The 9,098-nt window shown below is 42.0% G+C and overlaps 1 protein-coding gene across 1 annotated transcript in view; it reads left to right on the top strand.

Annotated features, from left to right (window-relative positions):
• Nucleotides 1–637: 637 nt before the first annotated feature.
• Nucleotides 638–9,098, top strand: part of atxn1a (ataxin 1a) — a 30,601-nt gene continuing 22,140 nt past the window's right edge. The window contains exon 1 of the mRNA XM_077591401.1: nucleotides 638–1,016. The gene's annotated coding sequence lies outside the window, so the exon portion shown is untranslated. The remainder of the gene's footprint in view (nucleotides 1,017–9,098) is intronic.

The raw sequence follows: 9,098 nt of genomic DNA, 5'->3' as shown, positions 1-9,098 counted from the left end.
GATAACATTTTTTTAGCACATATGTATATATATATTTCATTTGCAAGTTTGAAATGTGCCGTCAATTAAAGAACATGTTCTTAATTTTAGAATAGAAATTCTTCAAACTATTATTTGCAAACTTTTATGCAGGGGAGCATTGTCGCCCTCTAGCGTGAGCAAAGTGTCAATGCATCCAGTCTAAAATGCCCTATAATTTTATTTTTGCACCGTAATCGATTTCTTATGATGTCTTTGACGACTTCAGATCTCAGAAGGCCAGAAAAGTCAAACTTTGGGTTCAATCCAATTTTGCAGAAAAAATATTGCCAAGTATAAAAAGGGCAAAATAAAATAACTCAAAAATCACTGCATCCAATTGTATTCAAACTGGTGGGACTGGCTGCAGCCCATCATCTTTCAGCACCATTAAAGGCGCCCATTCACCCCTGCCAGTTAAATCAGAATGGACGTCTAGGACTGTCAATGGCAGTCAACAAGCCAAGTATGGTCAGAAACGCCAATACGTATTGTGTAAATAGAATGGGGGAAATGTTAGAAACTGGAACACACGCAAACACACGCACACGCGACGCGGTCCCCGGGAGTGCGCGTGCGTGCGCGCGTGCACATCTCTACTACCGGTACTTTTTTGTTGTTCTTTTTTTCCTCGCGTGTGTGCATGAGTAGTCGTGTCACTCGGCTGCGTGCTCGCCCCGTGAACTTGCCGCGCCTCTGTGACGGTCACGCCGGTGGTGGGGGCCAGCAGCCCGCCCGCCGCAGACATCAGCAGGCGGGGAGGAGAGCGACAGCCGCGCTTTCCGCCCTCCAGCCCCGGAGCACAAGCCAGCGCACGCGAGGGGGGGTGGCGAAGCTTGCCGAGCCTAGCCGAGCCCAGCCGAGCCTAGCCGAGCCCGGCCGAACCCAGCGGAGCCCAGCGGAGCCCAGCGGAGCCTACCGGAGGACGACGCGGAGGAGAGAGGAAAGGCACCCGGAACCCACTGCCTGCCCGACCGCTGTCGTCGTCGTCAATGACAGTAAGCACCCCCACACTCCCCTCGTCACACTCCCCGCGTCGCGTTCGCCTCGGTGGGGCAAAGTTGAGAGCTCCGGCGCTACCGGCGTTCCGCGCGCTTCGTAGCCGAACGCCGAGCGTCTCAACCCGGCTTGCCGGCTCTTTCAACTGCGCCACTCCTTCCGCTCACTTTCCCTTCCCTTTTTAAGCCTTTTTAACACTCTTAGCCTCATTTAAAGTACTTCTAATCACATTGACGTTGCGCAACTGTGCGTTTGCGCTTATTTGTTCACCTTTTTGGGCTTTTTTTTGGTCAAAATAACTGCGTTTCACCATCGCGGAAGTGTGGACATGCGAGGCGAGCAGCTGATTCCAATCCGGGCTTGATGAGTCGCCATCTCTCCGGGCGTGTACGCTTTTAGTACTGTAATGTACTACTACTACTACTACTACTACTTACTATATAGCAGTCTTTTTTTTGTTGCAAAGGACGCACTGGCTTTGTGATTGCGAGACTACCCGTGATGTCATTCATCCCAGCTCGGGCCATTATATAACGGCACTGTGGGGAAGCCTGTGATAGCAGAGAGGCTATTTTTACTCTGTTTATACTCGTCGACCGCCCCCCATCCTCCTCGTCCTCCCCCAACCAATACTGCACTACTCCGGGTCCCGAGTGGTGGCCCATCACTCACATTGTCACTTTAAAAAAACTACAACGCGTGCATTGTGCTAGTTTTGTTAGTGGAGTTGGTAAGTGAAACCTTGCAGAAGTTGTCGTTTGTTGACTTGTTAACCCTTAATAGGGCAACTGACTATTTTCGGGCATTTAAAGGAGCCCTATGTAAAAATGGCAGTTCATGTAATAGTCAAAAAGTCATTAAAAATAATGGACATACTTTTAAAACAGTTCACCATGGTTAAAGCTAAGTTCTCCCATTTTGTTTAAAAGTTGACCGTAGCTAGTTTGAGTTGTAATTGTTTTGATTCTGTGTTTATAAGGGATGTCCCGCCCATCTGTCACAAATCAGCCAATGACAAGATCTGTCAAGTCAAGAATGTCAAATGTGTCATGTCCAAATCAGACCAGCATACCCATCGGAATATGCCGTCTTGTCACTCAAACGACGTTCTCAACGCCGTTGTTTGATGCCGTGTTTGTTTGGCGGATTACGCGTGTAACGCAAAATTTCCACCCGGAGGGTTTACATACTCAATATTTCAATATTTGTATTCATATTAAACAAGTTGCCATTTTGGTCTGCAACACTACATTGAGGGCGACCTTGAATATAGATTGCTGCCACATCTCCCTGTCCAAACGGATTGGACGCCTAGCGCTGTGAGTGGCAGCGAATAATTTAATATTCAGCATAAATGCTTTAAAAGTAACAGGAATTCCCCAAAGAATCTCTACAGAATTTTTCCAGAAATGCCATTTTGTGTTTTTTTTTTTTTTAATTCTATGTGGTCAATGTAAAAAGTGGTTCTTCAATCCCTGTCAAATGGCAGCCAATGAGTTTATAACTAAAGGCCAACATTTTCAAAGGAATGGTCATGTAGCAACCCAGTTATTATAAGTATCCAGTCCTGAACCTTTATTGCTTTGTGGGAATCCACCTTTGTATGTTGAGAGGCCATATTGTGCCTTTAAGCGATACCTGGCTCGCCGAGTAGCGAAAGGCTTTGTGCGAGGACAAAACTGGCAGCGACGCTAACGATAGGCAATTAGAGGCCAATGTGTCAAAATCACAAGCCATTCAACTTCAACTCGCTCTATTGGACGCAACCATTTGCAATAGAAATAGGTGCGCTGATGGAGATTTACGGCCAGGACGAATGTGAATAAGTGACCCGCTGCTTCAACTTGGAATTGGAATGAAATTAGGTTGTCATATTTTGTTGAGAAGACCCACAAAAATCTCAAGAAGCATGAACAAGTACAGGAGGGCAGACATTTTGGCTCATTTGCACCATCGAGAATGTTTAAAAAAAAATAAAGCCAGCAAGTTAGCCTTGGCAACCTAAAATTTGGTGGAGACATCTACTTGAATAGACCCAGAAAAAAGTCTAAAAAGCCTACTTATAAAAATACAAAGGCATTTTGGTTCCAAAGCAGCCATTTTGGCTCAGTGGCAGTTTAGAGAACTGTTTTTAAAAAGACAATTCCATCATGAGTCGACTGACAAAAAGTCTCAAAGAGCCACATAAGAAAACAAAAAGAAAGTCTGCCATTTTGGTTCCAAAGCAGCCATTTTGGCTTGGCAGCACTTTAGGGAACTGTTTTTAAAAAGACAACTCTTCCTAGCAAGTTAGCAAACTGAAATCTAGTGCACAATTCTATCATGAGTAGACTCCCAAAAAAGTCTCAAGAAGCCACGTATATAAACACAAAGGTAGTCTGCCATCTTGGTTCCAAAGCAGCCATTTTGGCTCAGTGGCAGTTTAGAGAACTGTTTTTAAAAAGGCAATTATTCCTGAAATCTGGTGGACAATTCTATCATGAGTAAACTCCCAAAAAAGTCTCAAGAAGCCACGTATATAAACACAAAGGTAGTCTGCCATCTTGGTTTCAAAGCAGCCATTTTGGCTCGATAGCACTGTGGACAATTGTTTATAAATTCAACTCTCCACGCAAGTTCCACTTAGCAACACCACATTTGATGGAGAATTCTTTCATAAGTAGACCCACAAAAATGTAACAAAGTCGTTAGGATATTGCGACGTTTTACTTTGACCAAGTCAACTGCAAAGAGACGTTACATACGCAAACACCTGTTAAGATAATGAATAACTTTATTGCACGCATGTGCCGATTCATGGCTTTTTCTTCCACTTAAGCGAGGAAGGGTGTGTAGACTTTTTTCCTTATTCAAGTCCAGGTATTTGATCTTTTGAGAGCAAATGAGGTGTCTTCGTTCCATGTGATCGCCTAGCCGCATTCATATTTGATCAGCTTCCAACTCGGAGACCGCCCTCTCTTTTTGAAGCTTGGTGGGGGGGGAGCCCCCCCACGAGTTGAATCGGGGGGCATCCGAGGGGACGCGCCCGTCAGAACGGAGGCTTTTTCCAAGGCAAATTTGGCTGTTTCATCTGAAAACGATAATAAGCTGTTCAAATCATAGCGCATTGTACTAATAAAATGGGGAGCAGAATTATTCATGTAGTTAGGAATTATTACGTTCATGCATTTATTGTGTTTTATTTCATTTTTTAGGAATTGAAACCTTAAGCAATATTCACTTGTAGAATAAATAACTGAATTTATGTTAATAACACCAATTGGGATTTTAAAATGGTTTTAAAATGTGATTTTAAAAATATTTTTGATTATATAGTTGAACTGTTTTGAGTTTAATAATCTGTGTCTAAAAGTGAATGACCCCAATTTTACATGAATTTGTCCAAATGCAAATCCACGTTATTCAGAAACACTTTTATATTTTAATTACTCAAACGCTTTATTCCAAGTTGGGCATTTCATATATATATATATATATATATATATATATATATATTGATGGACAAATCTCTGCCCATCTTTATAAAAAAAAAAGAAGTCAATTCATGAAATAACAACAAGCAGCCACCTTATGTGACCTCTTGTCATCCATTAGCCCGAAAACGCAACCGCTGCAGCGTCTCGGTCTCAAAAGATGGCTTCCGGTTTTCAAGCTCGCGTTTTAACCAATAACAAATACCCATTAGCTCTGCCGGAACATTTTCCCCCGAGATAAGTGTTTTTTTCTTCTTCCAATTGCAACCTAAATAATGCGTAAAAGATAAATGTAGCGAATAGCCGTGACCACATTTTCAACTTATTGGCTTCCGACAAAAGCAGTTTTACTGCTGCACAAGCACCAATAGATGAATTTCACTCAGTTGAGGCCTCCTGATTGGACAGCTAGCATCGCTAAGGCACCAAAACCGTTCATCGGGAAGAATTTTTTTTTTTTTTTCCGGGTACTCCAATTTCGTGAAACATCCCAAAAACTTGCATTCTATGGGTTCCGACCTTCCTGTGTGGAGTTTGCATGTTATGGCCTGTATGTGGGTTTTCCCCGGGTACTCCAGTTCCCTGCAACATCCCAAAAACTCGCATTCTAGGCTGGTTGAACACTCTAAACGGCTCCTAGGTACGAGTTTGGGCGTGAATGGTTGTCCATCTCCCTGTGTCTTGTCATTTGCTGGCCATCAAGTTGGCTGTGATAGGCTCCGGCACCCCCCGTGATCCTTGCAAAGTTTAGCGGTACGGAAAATGGAGTAATGAGTTGGTAGGGACCGTAGATAAATATACCGTTTGACATGATTCATGGTCATCTCTGTGATTATTCTGAAATCATTTCTTCTATCACAACCCGTTTTCTTCATCTTCCTCGCCGTTGCTCGTTGCGTGGATCCAGTAAAGTTTTTTTGGCGGCTGCGGAGAAGGGCAGTCGCCGTTCGTCTTATCGCCAAATCTATTCATTTACCCGTTTGTAGGGGCGTCTTTGTCGAGCGGTCGCCAGGACCGTGCGAACCGGGCCGGAAGTCATCTTCGGCGGATTTGCTCCGACAATAGCCCGGCTAATCTCGGGCAGATGTTTGGCGGCTCCTCTGAAATGATTAGGGGGGGTAGTGGACTGTTTTTTTTTTCGCCGCTTGCCCTCCTCATCACTACGTCCGTCCCCTGAGTAGCCACGGAGAAGAATCTCACATCCATTACACTGCGCAAACCTCTGATGATGTAATCCCAACAAAGCTTGCACAAGGCTGCTTAGAAGCTGCTGGATTTGCAGGTTTTTATTTGAACTTTTTAGGCAGCGCGAGTACGCTTTTTTGTTATTCTTGGATTGGACACATTTTTTTTTCTCCTTCCTCAAAAATGACCTAGTTGTCATCCGCCGGAAATTTTGAAAATACAGCTAGCTAGTGAAGTGGCTCTCATATTGAAATGTGGATATGAGACCCACTTCACTAGCTTGATATGGCAACATGGAATTTGATAGGCTTATTTACCAAAAAGTCTCAAAGAGACATACCTGAAAACTCAGGAAAATGTTGTTAATTTGGTATGAATAAGCATTTTTTTTTTGTTAAGGGACGCCGACAAATGTTTGAAAATGCAGCCCCTAAATCCAGTTTGGGACACTTGGAATTTGGTGACTTGTTGATCATGAGTAGACCCACAAAAAAGCCTCTAGAATTCATGCGTAAAAAGACTGGTTTTGCTTTGTAACAATTTCAATTTTGGGGTACTTGTTTATCATTGGTACTCCCCAAAAAGTCATAAGAAGACATGCCTAGTGGCCATATTTGCATTACTTGGCTATTTCTACAGCTATTTCAAAAAGTAAGATCTTACCCAATTGGTAGTAAATTTTTAGACCAATTTACCCGATGGATAATCATCGCGAAGTCGGTGACCAAACATCCCGACTGACCCCGAAATGAACTCGGCGAGAAGTTTTTCACGTTAACCCGAGAGCGCGTTGAAACTTAGCGGCGCTAATAGCGCTTTATATTGTTGTTGTTTCCTCCTAATCCTGGAAAAGTGTTTCATAATGCCCGGTTCCAAGTAGTAAGCCGGTGTTGCGGGTTTTGGGCGGGTTAAGCTCCGTTCCATCTGAAAAAAAAACACGAGGCCGATTGACCCGGGGCTGACGACTCGGGCAAACATTTGTTACTCCCTCCAGACGTGAAAAAGAAAGCAAAAAAATAAAGGCAAAGATACTGTTGACTTAATCTTATCAAACACGGCATGTTTTTTTCCACGCCAGACTCTCCCCAACAGTACGTGGTAGACATCTGAACAAACATATTGTTTTTGCTGTCCACGTGCCTCAAGACGGCTTTCCATCTTGAAAGCTTTTTTGTTTGACCCTTTTGGGGTCAAAGGTCAAGGCATTCAAACGTAGATTTTTTTTATGAGGCCTGAATTTGTTTTTAGCAAATGTTCGTCAAAAAGGATCGAGGCATACAAAAGTACGTTCATTTGATGATAATTTAAATAAGAAAAAAATGTCAGCTATTTGGAAAAATATCACAAAAAAGCTGAAATTCTCCCAAAAAACTTTAATGTAAAAGATGAGTTTAAAATGTGAAAACACTCAAAATGAATTAGTTTAAAATATAAATACTGGTACGCTTATTTGATGATAATTTAAATAAGAAAAAAAATGTTAGTTATTTGGAAAAATATCACAAAAAAAGCTGAAATTCTCAAAAAAAAAGTAAATTTAATGTAAAAGATGAGTTTAAAATATGAAGAAACTCAATGAATTAAATACTGGGGAAAAGATGAAAAATGATTTCAAAAGCAGGATTTAATTATTTTTTTAAGGTTTTAAATATAATAAATTACTTTTTTTTAAAAACAAATTTTGCAATTATTTCTTTTTATTTAAAGATGTTCTAATTTTTAGACATATATTTGAGTCTAATACCCTACATTCAGGATATTTCCTTTAAAAATATTTAAATCTTAACTATGCCAGTCTGTCTGTTCATGAAATAAATAACGAAATTTGTACATCACTTCATTCTTTATTACAATAAGATCCCTACAATACTTTTTAATATCTCCATACACATTTTGATTTATAATTCAAGCGTCTGGAAATACCGTTCCATTTCAAACACGTGCACAAAATTTTCTTTAATTTGCAAAATGTAATCTCCAAGACAAATCAAACGTAAATAATTGACACTTTGCGGCGGGCGTGCGGCTTTTGGGGTGAACGCCGCCGCGTAAAAGCGCCCATGAAACACTTAAAGACCTCTTTGGGGTCGGAAAGTAAAGGTGAAGGCGAGGTTAAGGAAGCCTGCGAAGTTTGCGTCAGGCGTCACTGCAGCGATTTCACACAGCTCGGAGTGTTCGTCTGCCCCACTTTGCCTCTTTTAATCATGCAGACACTCCGGCGTGTGTGAGTTGGCTGACCTGAGACCACCCCGGTAAGGGAGGCAGCGCAGAGCGCTCGCTCTGATTCTTCATACTCGCACTTGCCTCGTGATCACACACACACACACACACTCATCCAACCCATGTTAAGGAAATAACGTCGGATGTTAATGTCCTTATTTGGACACTTTTGATAATGGCGGTTAGGTTTCTGCAGGCATGTTTTTTTACGCAAATGTTGCATTTGAGTCCCTGTTGTAAATGTCCAATTCCATTAGGGGTACACGGTCGATTGGTCGCCGGTCTTTTGGTCGCCGGTCTTTTGGTCGCCGGTCTTTTGGTCGCCCGTTGTCGCGGTCGGGGCGACCAAAAGACCGGCGACCAAAAGACAGCGACCAAAAGACTGGCGATCAATCGACCGCAAAAAAATTAATTCGACGCGATAATCGAGGGATTACTGTATAATTTCTGGGAGGGATTGTTTATTTATTATTTATTGATGATTTATTTGTTTGTTGTTGTATTTGTGCACTTTGTGGTGAAGCTTTAAATCTCATTATAATTGTATAATGACAAGAAAAAGCATTCAATATGAGTGGATACATGACAAGGCCAGGCATTTCATATTAGCAAGTGCAACTGAATTTTCAAAGATGGCCTGTTTGAGCCAAAATGGAAGACTTGAATGAATTAAAATGAGTTCATCACAGTTCACGCGGATTGAACGAAGCTCAACTTTTATGCTAGCTATCCATATATTTTTATGCTCTTGCATTTTTTTTTTTTTGCTCCGGAGAGACTTTTTAGATCAAAAGGCAGAGCATTTTTTTTTCCGTGGGTAGTCGCTACGTCTTTTTGTGTGCGCGTGCTTTTGCAGAATTTCTATTCGCATTCTGAACGGCGGCACTTTGGGGACTGGCGTTCATTGACTTCTTTTTTTGTACGCAGCCGGACCGACCGCCTGCCCCCGTGCTCTGTTGTCACGTGTTGCCATGGAGACCAACGTCAGAGACGGAGGAGATTGAACATTCAGACCAGTTCAATTTTGCATTATGAAATGTGCTCTATCATTCTTACATGCGCAAAAAAGTCACTGTTGACATCAAATCCATTTAAACATTGATGTAAAAATAGGGAAATATTTACTTTTAAGAGTGCGGTCATTAATGCCAATGGACGTCCAATGTAATTTAGAGGGCCATCTGATAGAGATTCATTTTGCAA

This window comes from Stigmatopora argus, chromosome 21 (assembly GCF_051989625.1).
Source record: "Stigmatopora argus isolate UIUO_Sarg chromosome 21, RoL_Sarg_1.0, whole genome shotgun sequence".
NCBI lineage: Eukaryota > Metazoa > Chordata > Actinopteri > Syngnathiformes > Syngnathidae > Stigmatopora > Stigmatopora argus.
This window is presented reverse-complemented; position numbering and strand designations above follow the sequence as displayed.